Source organism: Hippopotamus amphibius, chromosome 17 (genome assembly GCF_030028045.1).
Source record: "Hippopotamus amphibius kiboko isolate mHipAmp2 chromosome 17, mHipAmp2.hap2, whole genome shotgun sequence".
NCBI lineage: Eukaryota > Metazoa > Chordata > Mammalia > Artiodactyla > Hippopotamidae > Hippopotamus > Hippopotamus amphibius.
In genome coordinates, this window is record NC_080202.1 from 3,142,114 (window position 1) to 3,156,765 (window position 14,652).

Consider the following 14,652-nt stretch of genomic DNA (forward strand, 5'->3'; position numbering starts at 1 on the left):
GTTGTGGTGCACGGGCTTAGTTGCTCCGCAGCATGTAGGATCTTCCCGGACCAGGGCTCGAACCCGTGTTCCCTGTATTGGCAGGCGGATTCTTAACCACTGCGCCACCAGGGAAGCCCCCATGTTACTGTTAACATTTATAACTTTAATGACTTCCTTTTGTTCTTGGGAGGTAACTTCTCTCAACTCCTCTTCCTCAGTGAAGGAGTTGCTACCTGTAAGGTGCTTGGAGCGTGCAGGGCACAGACACAAGGATAGCGGTGAGGAAGAGGAGAAGGAGGAGGAAGAGAAGAAGGGGGAGGAGGAGGAGGGAGAGGAGGAAGAAAAGAAGGGGTATGGAAGAGGAAAGGGAAGAGCGGGGGAGGGGCAGGGGGAGAATATCCTCCCTATAGAAAGCCAAAAGGATGAAATATCTAGGAGAAAAGTAAAAGTTAAAAAAAAAAAGAGTGGATTCAGAAAGTCAAATGTCAATCTAACATCTAACAGGAGTTTCAGATGGAAGGAGTAGTGAAAATTCTTAAGCAATAAGAGGGTATAATTTTCCCAAGTGAAAGAAAGGCACACCTTCAAGTTTAAAGAAGGAGATCATGTGAATAAGGACTGTCGCCTGTACAAGGGGAATCTCAGAACGCCGAGGACAAAGAGAAAATCTCTAAACCTGAGAAAGCGAGACAAACACACAAAACACAGCAGTGTGTTTTGGGTGAGGGGGGAGGGGAGGGAAAAGGGTCCCATTAAAATGAAATAATAGAATCAGATGATGAGAGCCATTGGCTGCACGGGGTGCAGAAAGACACTTGAACCGTACATCTAATCATCTGAGGAAAATAAACCGAAAATATATCATGTATCCAGAAAAACTGTAATTTAAGTGTGTAGACAATATAGAATTTTTATGCCACGCAAGACATCAGAAAGTTTATCCTGGAAGAATTATGAAAGAACATATTTCAGCATGAAAAAAAGTAAAACCAAGGGACTAAACGGGATGCAAGACGCAACCGAAGACATAAGTGACAAAGACACATAGAGTGAGACGTAAGTTGTACAAAATTGAAATCCACTCCATATAATACAAGGTATCATCTATGCACACATGCAGATGCAGTAAAATATAAAGCCATGCAGGAACGATAGCTATCAAATTCAGAGTAGAGGTCACCTCTGGGGAAAGAGGAGTAGTAGGCCTGGGATGGAGTCCAAAGGGGGATTCAATTATACAGGTAAGGTTTTCTTTCTTAAAAAAAAAAAAAGATCTTGAGCGAATGTTGGTAAGTGTTAACATGTGTCAGATCTGCATATTGAAAACACGGTTTGTTATAGTCTTATCATTTTCTTTACATTTGAATTTTTTCAGAATTATTTTGAAGAGTGGTTTAGAAGTGAGGAAATAGCGATAACTTGGGCAGATAGCCACTTACAATATTTTGTTTGTGGTGAAGGAGCAGAGGGCTGGGGCAGAAATTGGAGTGGGTTGTGGCATCTGGGGAGAGTAGTGTTGTATACAGAAGGGTCTGAGAGAGGGGAGGGATTGAGCTTGCAGAGCCAGGAGGGCTAACTGGAGGAGGAAGCATTTGCCTTTCTTAGCGACAGGAAGCTGCTTCTTACCCTTGAACACGAGGAGGAAAGACAGAGATGAAATTAAGGATGCAGGTGGGATTATAGAACATGATGGCGAGCCCAGAAAGCAATTCTCCCAAGGTGTAATCTATTTTATCAGTGATATACAAGTTAAAACCATCATCAAAAAGAATGAAATAATGTCGTTTGCAGCAACACGGATGGACCTAGAGATTTTGATACTGAGTGAAGTCAGACACAGAAAGACAAATATCATATGACAGCATTTATAAGTGGAATATAAAAAAATGGTACAAATGAACTTATTTACAAAACAGAAGTAGAATCACAGATATGGAAAACAAACTTATGGTTACCAGGGGATAAGGGAGAGGGAGGGATACATTGGGGGATTGGGATTGACATACACACACTACTATATATAAAATAGATAACTAATAAGGACCTACCAAATAGCACAGGGAATTCTGCTCAATACTCTGTAATGACCTATATGGGAAAAGAACCTAAAAAAGAGTGGATAGATATATACGTATAATTTTTAAAGAACTTTTATTGAGATATAATTGACATACAATAAACTGCATATATTTAAAGTGTACAGTTAGATATTTTTTCTTATTAGTAATGTATATACGGCAATCCCAATCTCCCAATACATTTCACCGCAACACAGCACCCCCCGCCCCCCTCCCCCGCTTTCCCCCCTTGGTGTCCATATGTTTGTTCTCTACATCTGTGTCTCTATTTCTGCCTTGCAAACAGATTGATCTGTATCATTTTTCTATATTCCGCATATATATGCGTTAATATACAATATTTGTTTTTCTCTTTCTGACTCAATTCACTCTGTATGACAGTCTCCAGGTCCATCCATGTCTCTACAAATGTCCCAATTTCATTATGTATAATTGATTCACATTGCCGTACACCTGAAACTAACACAATATTAATAATAATAATAAATAATAAATAAATAATAAATAAAAATAAATAATAAATCAACTATACTCCAATAAAAAACTTTAAAAAAAAGAGTAAGTGAGGTGGTATGACTTGCTATAAAGTCAGGTTAATTGAGATATTACCTATATATGGTAAGAGTCACCCTTTCAGTGTAGAGTTCTGTGAATTTTGACAATCATACATGGTCGCCACCACAATCGATGTACAGAACAGTACATCACCCCCCAAATTCCTTTGTGCCCCTTTGTCGTCAGCCCCTCTCCCCACCCCAGACCCTGCCAATCCCGGATCTGATTTCCGTCCTTATCGTTCTGCCTTTTCCAGGTTGTCATATAAACGTGATCACACAGCATACAGCCTTTTGAGTCTGGCTTTTTTTCACTGAACGTGGTGGATTTGAAATTCATCTGTATTTTACTTGCATCAGTATCTCAGTCCTTTTTGTTGCTGACGGGATGCCATCGTTTGGATTTGGGTTCTTTCCAGTTTGGCAGGATTCTCTAAATGGTCACATACAGCTTTTGCGTGAACATAAATTGTCATCTTTCTTGAGTAAATACTTGGGACTTGGATCAGTGGGTCCTGTGGGAAATTTGTGTTTATATTTATAGGAAACTGAACTGATTTCCAAAGAGACTGTACCTGGATATGGCCCTTCAAGGTGAAGCGTGCGGATGTGAGAATCCTGTCTGGGGTTGTGGTGTAGTCCTGGTCCTCTGTTTGCTCCTTCACCGCTAATCTCCATCCTTTGCCCTGCTCTGCACCCTGAAGCCTTCCCCTCACTGACTGTATCATCTTAACTTCCTTGGGTTGGGTTTGCCCGTGGAAGGCCCCGCAGAAGATTGAGGGGTTGCCATCTTGGTCCTCCACCCACCTGCCTTCCTCAGCCCGTACTCCTTGGCTACATGTGTTTCCACAAGTCCCAGCACAGAGCCTGGTGCATGCCCGGTGGTCCACCACTGTTTAGCGAACAAATACTGGATGTCCTCTCAAGACTTATCAAAACACAACCCTGTGCAATATACGCCACGTTCCCCAGGAGAAACCATCTCCATCGCGCAGTCATCCTCCCTGTCCTCCACCTGTGTCAGGCCCAGTTCACTGCTCCGCACAGCAGAATATGCCACCAGCGACCTCCTGGGCTAAAATTTACTTGCTCTTCAAGAGCCTTCTCCTAATCCAGCTCTACAGAGAAATCTTTATCATTGTTGGAAGAGGTCGTTGAGAGGATGTGACTGTTGGTGAGGATGTGACTGCTGGTGGGCCTGTGAGCTGGACCCCAGCAACTGGAGGCTCCACACCCCTCCCCTGTCCTCGGACTGTGCGTTCTGCCCACGGTTCCCATGGTGGTAGCTGTTTCCAAGGACGCAGCCTTGACAGAGCAGGGCATGCTTAAAGCCTTCTGGACCATGTGGGTGACTGAACCCAGGTAAGGCCTCCGTATAAACTTTCAGATTTAAACACAAGCCTGACACCTAAGTTCCCTGGCTTATAATATTGCCACCTACCGACCCAGAGTGTGCTCTGCCTCTTTCTTCTCTCTCCTTGTCCTCCGTGTATGGGGACCAGTCTCCAAGTTCACCCGGGAAGCACACGGGGTTTCAAGCCAACAGTTATATCATCGGCCTTTCTTCAAGATTTTTAGCACCTATGTTTGGCGCCAGGAGAAGAAAAAGCACCACGCTCTCTCTGGCATCATTTACTGTTGTTTTGGAATTGTCGGCTGTGACTAAAATCGCAGCTGAATCACGACTTTCACGAGAGTAGCGACCAGGCTGGCCCTGAGCACGGCCTGAAAGCCCAGTGTTTACTGAGAACTGATTAACGTGTGACATGTTTATTTTCTGCAGGGTGGCCTTTGACACCAGAAAACCATGCATGAAGCTGAAATCCTTGATTTGAAAAATGCAGACTAGGCTCTGGTGGCTGGAGATGTGGGGCTGCATTGGCCCTCTTGACTCCCTTTGGTGAATCTGCACCTTGAGGTCACACGGTGTGTTGTCAGTTCCCATGGGCAGAATCTGCCTGAATATAAGCCAATATCTTGAAACCAGACAACCCAGAAAGAGTTATACTTTTCTATAAACTTGTTTATTGCTTTTCTGAGAGGCGGCCAGATGGGGGTAATTTGCCAACTTAAATAGATTAGAGCGTGATGGAATACCATCTTCCCGCCTTCCTGGGGCACCCTTTGCACATGCCCTGACCCCCTCTTCACTTTGTCTTCCTCTCTAGCACTTGTTCTATGACAAACTCTATTTCATTTGCTCGTATCTTTGTTCTTCCTCCGTGAGCACAGGGATTTGCATTTCATTCACAGCTGTGTCCTTGGTGCCTGGAACAGTGCCAGGCACATGGAAGACAAAGCACAACCAAGGAATGGATGGGTGAATGTATGTATGCGTGAATGAATGAATGCCTGGATGGATGAATGAATGGCTGGCTGGCTGGCTGGATGAACGAATGAATGGATGGATGGATGAATGAATGGCTGGCTGGCTGGCTGGATGAATGAATGAATGGATGGATGGATGGGTGAATGAATGGCTGGCTGGCTGGCTGGATGGGTGGATGGATGGAGGGATGAATGGAGGGATGAACGAATGAATGGATGGATGATGGATGGATGAATGGCTGGCTGGATGGATGGATGAATGGATGGCTGGCTGGATGAACAAATGAATGGGTGGATGGATGGATGAATGAATGGATGGATGGAGGGATGAATGGATGGATGAATGAATGGATGGCTGGATGAACAAATGAATGGGTGGATGGATGGATGAATGAATGGATGGATGAGCATCAAGAACCAGCAAGGACTTGGCACTGCATGACTGTGAGCCCAGTGGGTGAGCCCAGCCTGTCTGCTCACGGTTCTCTCCAGCACCACATGGAATACTCTCTTCCCTGGAGCCTTCTCTGACGCATGGGACCCTGGTGGACCTGTCCAGGTGCAGCATGACACACCTAAGCAAACATCCCTTGAGGCAACCCTCCACCTATGGGGGCAGGAGCTGGTGGGTGACGCCTCCAGAATTGCACTGCTGGTGGGACACCCTAGAAGTGCTCTGTATGCGTCTCAGAGGGTCCTGGAAGAATTAGTCACCCCTTGCTGGCCCTATGTTGTTTTATTTTCTCCTTCTCTGAGTAACTCTTCTTCCTCCTTGCGTCCTGGGTCACCTCCCATACAGTCTACCTTGCCTCAGGGTTTGCTTTCAGGGAGACTCAAGCTGAAACAATTGGGTGTTTAGCTTCACTAAAGGATGAGTTACAGACTCGAGCTCCAAAACTGTTGTTAGCGTTAGATTAGGAGTCAGAACTGAGATTCTCCTTCTGGTTGTATGAAACCTTTTGACTCACCAGGCAGTGTCCACACAATCAAATGCACTTAAGGCTCCAGCCTGAAACTCACACCTTTTGGAAAAGTCACCTCACTTCTTGAAGAACGTCTCTCTGTGCGTCTGACCTAAGACTTGTCACTTTCCTGTGAATGGGAACGTCTTGGAGTTGGCAAGTCCAGGGCATTTCTCCTCCTGCCCATTTCCTGGTGAACTTGGATTTTCTCTTGTTCACACGTGCACAGCTCAGACAGCGCACAGAGGTGGGAAGCAGAGAACGTGGTGCCTCTCATAGACCAGACAGGGTCTCCATCTCCTGGCTGACAGCACCTGAGATGAGCCTGACCATGGGGTATCAACTCCACCACCAAAACCCTCCTACTGGAGGGTCCTTCCAACTGGGTTTTAGGGCACCTGCCTAAGTATATGACTTGAGTTTCATTTTTCAATGATTGAACTATTTCAAATTAATTGAAAAAAAAGGCCATTCATTAGCTCAAAAGTATTTTATGTCAAATCCAACAACATGGAGATCATTTGTGTCTCTCTTGACTCTGCCTGAGGCCACTACCACCATCATTGTGCTTATTGTGAAGATGCTATAAATGTGTTTTTGATAAGATACCTCATATCTTTGATAAAATAGCTCATGTCTTAGAATTGGAAAAGCATCAAACCCACACACGCCCGCTCAGGTGAGATTGCAAAAGGCACCGCACGCCGGCACCGCGCGTGTGACACCTGCCTGTGTTAATTACAATGCTCTGATCAGCCGTGTGATAACAGGTCCTATGATGACAACACTGTATCATTGGTTTTTTGGGGCTGGGTTCTGGGCGCTTGTCATCTAACTTTCTTACTTAAATTTTAGATACTGTTAGTGATCTGACCTTCTGCTGCCCCTCACGCAGCCTCTGGACAGTTTCCCTGAAGACTGTCTTGAGATTGTTGACCAAGAAGTCAAAAGCAAACAACAAACAAATCTATCTTTTATGGTGATTTACTCATGGAATTTGGATTTTCTGTGCAACCAACCAAAACATGAACACATCGATTGCTCCTTCAGCTCTGATTTGAGATATTTCTCTTCATCAAAATCATCTCCTATCTTTAGTTAGTGGTTTACATTTGAACTTACAAATAGCTAATGGTAAATACTGCCTTTTCCTATTTAATATATTGAGGGTCTGTGCAAAATTTAATTTTAAAGGGCTCTTGCTGCTAAAAGAAAAATTCTGAAAACCACTTCATAGGCACATCCCAGGGGAAGGAGTGAACTCCTATTCGTGAGATGAAAAAGCATCATCTCCTCAAAGTCTGATCAGCTATTACCTGTCACCTGGACTCACTGCCAATCACCCCAGATCATTTACTTCTCTTTAATATTGCTGGCCTCTTAGTCTTTTTCTATTGGTGGAGGTGGAGAGGAAAATAAATGTGGCGTATCAAAAAATTAAAAGGACATTATTAAGGGTTCACTGTTTAGTTGGTAAACACTTTCTGGAGGTCAGATCACTGCCCATATTGGGTTCATCTGGCTGAACTGCAAGACTCTGTGAGTGCTAAAGGGATGCTAAACAAAGGATGTAAGACATGTACCCTGTTGCCTAGAGATGCTCCTTCATCCTCTATGTTTTATCCTAAAGCTCGTGTGTTATCCTGCACATCTTTACTCAGAAGCCTTTCATTTATCCTGTCTGTTCACCCTGAAGCTTGTGCTTTTTTAATAATTAAATTTCAAGTCTAGTCTTCAGGGCACCCTCCTCATTCTCACCATCGACCAGAACCTAAGCTGACATCCTTCACGTTGCTAAAGGTGCACACAGAGACGCGCAACTGTTTTTTTTTTTTTTTGAACAGATCAATGAGTAGCTTTATTTTTTTTTTTAATTTTTTTAAATTTTTTTGGGGGTACACCAGGTTCAATCATCTGTTTTTATACACATATCCCCGTATTCCCTCGCGCAACTGTTATTTATTTATTTATTTTGCATATAAGCCATAGGGGAAAAAAACACATGAGAAGTTCTTTCAAAATGAAATAATGAAGTTCAGTGCAAATCTGACTAATGACTTTTTGGGTGAATGTTGTCTGTTCAGCACCAGTTAATAAGGGATTTTTTTTTTTTTCCGACCATAAAGGGATCATATAGAGGAATCTTACACAGTCTCAGGTACAGCCTCAGGTGTCTGGGTCCGAGGCTAGTCTGGACAACCTGGAGATGTGGCAAGAGATGTACTAGTTGGAATGGAGGAAGACAATGCACTGGAAGGGAGCCAGGCCTGCGATGTAGTGGGCGCCCGGGCTCCTCTGGATTTCCATGTACGGAGATCTCTTATCCATCGACTTAATGCCAGCCGTTTATTTCAAAGCCAGTGGTTTGGAACTAGGAATTTACAGCCACACTATAAATGATGCCTAGGCTCTTTTGGCGTGTGCTACATGTTACAGTTGCCCTGCACAGAGTAACCCCAAAGAAAGCTGAAAATAGTGGTGGTGGTACAGAGAGGACTATTACTCTGAGCAGTCTACTCTCTATTCTCTGGGTAAGGAAATTGGGTAGGATCAAAGCAGTAAAAGAAATGAAACAAAAATGGAAGGAGTGTGAGGACAGCATTCCTATGGTTTTTATTTATGCAAAGCATAACCTAATAGGAATTAGGAAACCCAGGTTCTGCCCCACACTGCATGAGGGACTTGAATAAGCTGGTTAACCTTTCCCTTGGTTCTGACGTGATGTCAAGCCTGTCCCCGTGCAGACCCAGAAGGATGGTGACAAGCAAGGAACAACGTTGACTCTTTTCATCTTAGACGTGTAACCTTAAGTGTCACGTGCGTAGATGGTCCTGCATCCCGAGTCCATTCCAGCTCTCAGCCTCCAACCTGACCGTTTCATGTTTCCTTCCTCAGGTGTCAACGTCTCCTCCTTTTTCTCAGAGAAGAGAAGCAACCACATGCGACCCCCTCGTGGCTGTCCCACCTAATCTGCCCATCTACCTGCACCTGGACCCAAATGCCCCACCTTCTTCCTGATGTGACGTTATGATGTCATGTTCTTCCTGATGATGTGCTAACTCTCTGTCTCCCAGTCAAAGCTCTTGCCCTCCATTAATCCACTGGCTTTCAGGTCCTTGTCCCTCCGTACGAGGATTGCTTCTGCAGTGGTTCCTCTTCCCTCTCCTTTATCATCAGCTTTTCCCATCGACTGGCTCATTCCATTCAGCATATAAAGATGCTACATCTCCTATCTTACAAATGCCTCCCTGGACCACGTAGCCTTCTTCAGTTACTGCCCCGTTTCTCTACAAGCCCCTACAGCAGGACCCCTCTAGGGAGCTTCCTGTAGCCACAGCCTCCCATTCTCTGACCCACTCTAATCAGATCACTGCACTGAAATTTCTTTTGTCAAGTCACCAATGACCTTCATGTTGCCAAATGCAGTGGTCATTTTTCTGTCTTCATCTTACTAAAGGTATCAGCAGTGTTCGGTGTAGTTAATCACTCTGTCCTCTGAGCTCCTTCCTTCCTTCACTTGGCTCCCAGGACACTCACCAGAGGCTCCTGGATTCCCTCCTCTTGCTCTCTTCTGTTGGTGCCGCCTCCTCTTCCCTATTTACACGGGGCACTTCTCCAAGGCTTTGCCCTTGGACTTCTTCTCTAGTCTCACCCACCCATGGGTGCCTTTATCCACTCCCATGGTTTTCTATAGGCTGATGACTCCTAAATTTATATCTCAGTCTTAACCTCTTCTCTCACCTTGAACTTGGCATATCCGGTGGTCTCTTGGGCACTTTCGTTTGGATGAATTGTCAACGTCTCAAACTTTACATGCCTAAAACGTTGCTTTTGAGTTCTGTCTACTTCTCTTCCTCCTCAAAGGAAATCAGAAGCAAAGGAATACACACCACCTATTACTTTCCTGGTCTTTAGGATCTTAAAAATGGTGGCACGAGGCTTTCTGTGGCTCAGACCCCAAACCTTAGAGTCACCCTTGACATCTTTCTTTTATAAGCTCAGCATCGAACCCATCAGCAGATTCCATCAGATTTGTCTTAAGAGTATATCACCCATCTGGCGACCTCTCCCTGCTCCCCACTGCTGGCCATGGGTCTCACCTGAACTATTGATATTTCAGTAATCTCCTAAAGGTCCCGTTCCCTGCACAGAAGCAAGACAGTGAATACTCCCTAGATCTTATCACTCCTCTGCTTGAAAGAAACCTTCCTAGACACATTGAACTTGTATTTCTGTATCAGTGTTAAGAATAAGTAACATTCTATTGTCTCCAGAACAGAAAATGTGATGTATAATGAGATGAGGTAAGGTGGAGTCTTCTGTTTCAGAGATATAATTTCTCCTGAAATCCTATTGGGAGTTTACTTTTTTTTTTAATTGTGAAGTTTTACTGTATTTCTTTTAGGAAATCTGTTCAAATGAAACACTAGGTTCGTGACTTCAGCTCACAACCTGGCTTTTGAAATCCTGCTGTGTGCTTCTAGTCATCTGGAAAATTTCCTCCAGGCATCATAGGACCTCTTAAAGTATCAGGAGATGCATGCAATGTGTTTGGGTTGCTGTTCAGATCCCCCAAGCCCAGAGAAATGAGGGCGAGGTAAGTGGATTTTCTCCAGGTTTACTTTGTCATATTATAGGTGGAAAGCAGGAAGCAGGAAGCGGGATGCTGTACCTGGAAATAGCCAGAGTAGAAGATGCCACCTCTTCGTTATTAGCTATAGCTGCTGGGGGCAGTGGCGGGGGGAGGGGGTGGGGGAGTGGGGAGGAAGGAGCCAGGCTTACCAAGGGCCCTTTCTTTACTTAATAAGCCACCATGTCTCCAGGAGCCAAATCCCTGAGCTGGGATCCCAGCCCCACACAGACATTCGACATCAGGATGCTGCCAGGGGCATCAAAGGATCCTGCATTCCTCGACACCTCCAGCCAGCTTCTCTGTGGCTTATTTTTTGCTTTCAGTTCCTGCTGCTTCAAAATAGTGGGGTTTCCTCTTCTCTTTACTCTTTCAGTGCATTTTCCCTTCAAGGCTGGTGACCTACCTGTGAATTAGCTCTTACCTCCATCTAGCCTTAACCTGCTTTGTATTTTCCAGAAATTCCACAATGTTCCTGGCAGTGCATACAATCCCCTCTTAGTTTCCAGTAGCGATGTGCATTTCCCCCTAACATCTAGGCTAGAGTCTTTGCTCAACTCAGGAGGAATTGGGAATGGGAGGGGTGGGTAGTTGAATTTGTTGGACTCGGATTCCCTTCTTGGACTGGAAATCTCTGCTAAGTTTTTATTTAATTCCCAGGTACATCTTTTCTTCTTAGATTTTAAGCCCCTTGATGATGTATTTTTTGGTTCACCAGAGCCTCGCACATATAAGACAGTCAATAAATATTTGCTGAGTGAGTGAACTGAATGATGGGATTTAGAGGGTATTCACTTTAATTTCATCACTGAGATGCTCCAGCGTTGAAGATGCTCCCATCTTGGCTTTCTCCTGGTGACACCCTGTCAAAGTGAGCAACTGGTTGTAAAGGAAGACTCATCCTTGGACTGTCATGTCTGGCATCTACCTGGCCCTGGGCTGAGCTAGACTTTGTCACTGCAGGCTGCAGGCAGACCGTCGCTACAGGACAAAGACGCCTTCCCCAGGAGCAAACTCCATACATGGCTCCCCAAGCGGAAGGCAGCAGGAAAGATGCAAGAATGACAGTCGGGGTGCTCAGTGGGCCCTGCGGTGTGGGTAAAGAACAATTCCTGACAAAATGAGGAGGTTGGAGCCGTTGGGAGATTAAAAAAAAGAATCCTGCCTGTCATTCTATGGCATGGAGCTATATTCGAATTTTATCTGGTGGATGTGATTCTCTTTGATCAGGTTGGCCGTTTGAAGGGATTTGGAGCAGAAGAGATAATCCCAACTTTGAGCGGACGTCAGGGGGGTGTGGGCTAATGGGTGCCTGGCACTTTCTTATGATAAAGTATGATTGGGGGACTGCGGGGAAAATACCAGCTCCTTATCTCAGCACAGCAGCAGCCGGGGGAGGGGAAAGAGTCTTGAGTCCAAAGGGAAGAGGGGGTGGGGGCATGAGAGTAGTTTATTTATTTATTTATTTATTTATTTATTTATTTATTTATTTAAAGAAATTGTGAAACTGAGCTCAAAATGCTCTGGGCCATGGCTGGAAATGCAGCATGTCAGAACTCGACAGTGGCCAAGAACCAAAATATCCTGGCAAGAGTGACTGCAACCCTTTCTCCCTGATTCTGTTTGCTGTTGCTAGAATTTCAGGGAACACGGCGTCCTCTTTCTGGGGACCCCTTAGGTGTCAATGGGAGAAGAAACTTCTACCTGCCTCCTGTGGCCTCTCCTGCAGCACTCGAGACCTAAGGGAAATTCTCGTCTGCAGGGAGGGGCACACACCATGGTCTGGGACCACAGGTTACTTTCAGAGGGACCCAGGGAGGGGGGTACCTGGGGCTCCTGGGAGCACAGAGCTATTCTGCGCCAGAGTGAATGAACAGAATCTACCTCCACGGCCTTTAGTGCATGATACTCCATCTTTATAACCACAAAAAGGAGAGAAAATGGGAACTAGCATGATCTTCGACAGTATATTACCACTAATTTAACTTTTAACCATGTAAATCCCAGTCTCTGGCCCAGTGCTTCCAAGGGCCTCTGCTTGCTTTACTGGCCTCTGGGACACACATCCACACGCACCTCTTTTCTCTTATAAAGGCAAAGGAGATGATGGGGTGATGGGGACCGCAGGCTTCTAAAATAAGAAATGCGTAACTTAATGATGCTCCAATAAAAATTAATGAAAAAAAAAACCCAAAAAATAAAATAAGAAATGCAGTCAAGTGACCGATTCATCCATGAAAGGTGGGAGTCCATAACCCTGCCGACATGAACACGCTGAATATCAGTAAGTATTTTGCCTGAATTATTCAACAAGGCAGCTCTCCGTCGTCTAGCAGATGGGCAGTGCCAGACCCACAGTGGGGTTCTGAGGGCCTTTCACTGTGGTTCCACAGCTGCCGGCCAGGAGTTCACAGGGTGGGCATTGACATGAAAAGCTCTTGAAGCTCTGGTATTAAAATTTCTGTCCTTTGTCCCAGTTTCCTCATCATTGACCATGGAGGGTTGCAGCACTGAATCACAGATCCTTTCCTACTCCAGAGAAGGAGAAGCCCTACCCCAGGGGAGGGAACCCCATGGCTTCCTGAGCCTGAACCACCAACAGACACTGCCCCCCCGGTGATGGCCCTCTTCCCTGCTTGGGTAACTCGGGATCGTGTTTAATTTCTGCTAGAAACAAGGCAAACACGAGAAAGGGGCCATTGCTAAGCCTCTTCGCCCCTGCTTCACCATCTAAACAGCAGCAAGAATGCCCTCATAGCTGACACGTGTGAGCGAGGACACGTCAGACACTATTATAAATGCTTACATGCATCATCTTAGAAAACCAGAGAGGGAAAGAGAACTAGATGTAACCATCCCAATCTCTGTCTGCCAAGTCCAGATGCTAACGCAGAGACGGTTTAGGAGGAATAGTTCCAGTTCTCTCCTCCCCTCTCTCCTTACTGTCTGTGCTCCTGAGAGACCAACTCCAGTTAAGTGGAAAATTATACTTCTGAACCTCTAAAGCTTTTAAAACCTCTCCTCCCCGCTAAATTTGGTACAGGCCTACAATCCGTGCAAAAGTTCACACATTCCTTCTGATTTAATAAAATGGAGATAAACAACAAGGTCCTACTGTGTAGTACAGGGAACTGTATTCAGTATCCTGTGATACACCATAATGGAAAAGAATCTGAAAAAGAATGTGTGTGTATATATATATATATATATGTATAACTGAATCACTTTGCTGTACAGTGGAAATTAACACAACATTGTACATCAACTATATGTCAATAAAATAAATTTTTAAAAAATGGACAAAACTGTAAAAGTAAGAAGGCTCACTTGTAGTTGCTCAGATAGTTGGGAAAAATGGACCAAAGAATCAGAAGGAGATGCTCAGATGCAGAGGCCTTATTTGACGTATGTTTACAGAGGATCCCAGAGCAAGGAGGCTGGGCTGGGCTCTGCAGAGCTACCCTGCACGTTTCCAAACTGTAGAACAGGCCCTCACCCTTCGCATTTCCCTTCTGAGGTGGGAAAGGGGCTCGGTGGACTCCCAGTGTAAACGCTAAGATTGAGGAGAAAACGGAGAAGAACTAGAAAGGAAAGCTTCTTTGTACTGATAATTATATCAGACTGCTGCAAAGGCAGTGGAGAGAGAGGCGGGGCCCAGATAAGAGGCCCATTAGAAGATCAGAGTCAACCCAGGAAGATGTGGTGACCTAAGGCAGACGTAACCCCAGGGAGAAGACAGCTCAGCCTCAAGTTCCAGGAAACACGAGAGGGCAATGACTACTCTTGTTCCTCTCACTGAGACTGGAGAGGATCCAGCTAATTGTAATTGGGTGAAAAGGGGGGCTTGGAAAGAAGTGGCAGGGCAGGCCGGCATCTGAGAGGTACAAGCTGGGGACCGTTTAGGTGGGCAGAGCCCATGGCAGTCCCCTGGGTAGGTTGGCTCTGGGAAGAGGGGAGGGACCTGGCCCACGGAGGAAGCCCCCCCATAGGCCCTGTCGTGGGTGGAATTCAGGCGCCATTCTGGGAAAGATGGACCACTTCTCAAGGAAACTAGGGTGCCTCTGGCCCTCAAGGGCCTCCATGCCCCCCAGGAAACAGGGGCTCCTAACGTGAGGTTA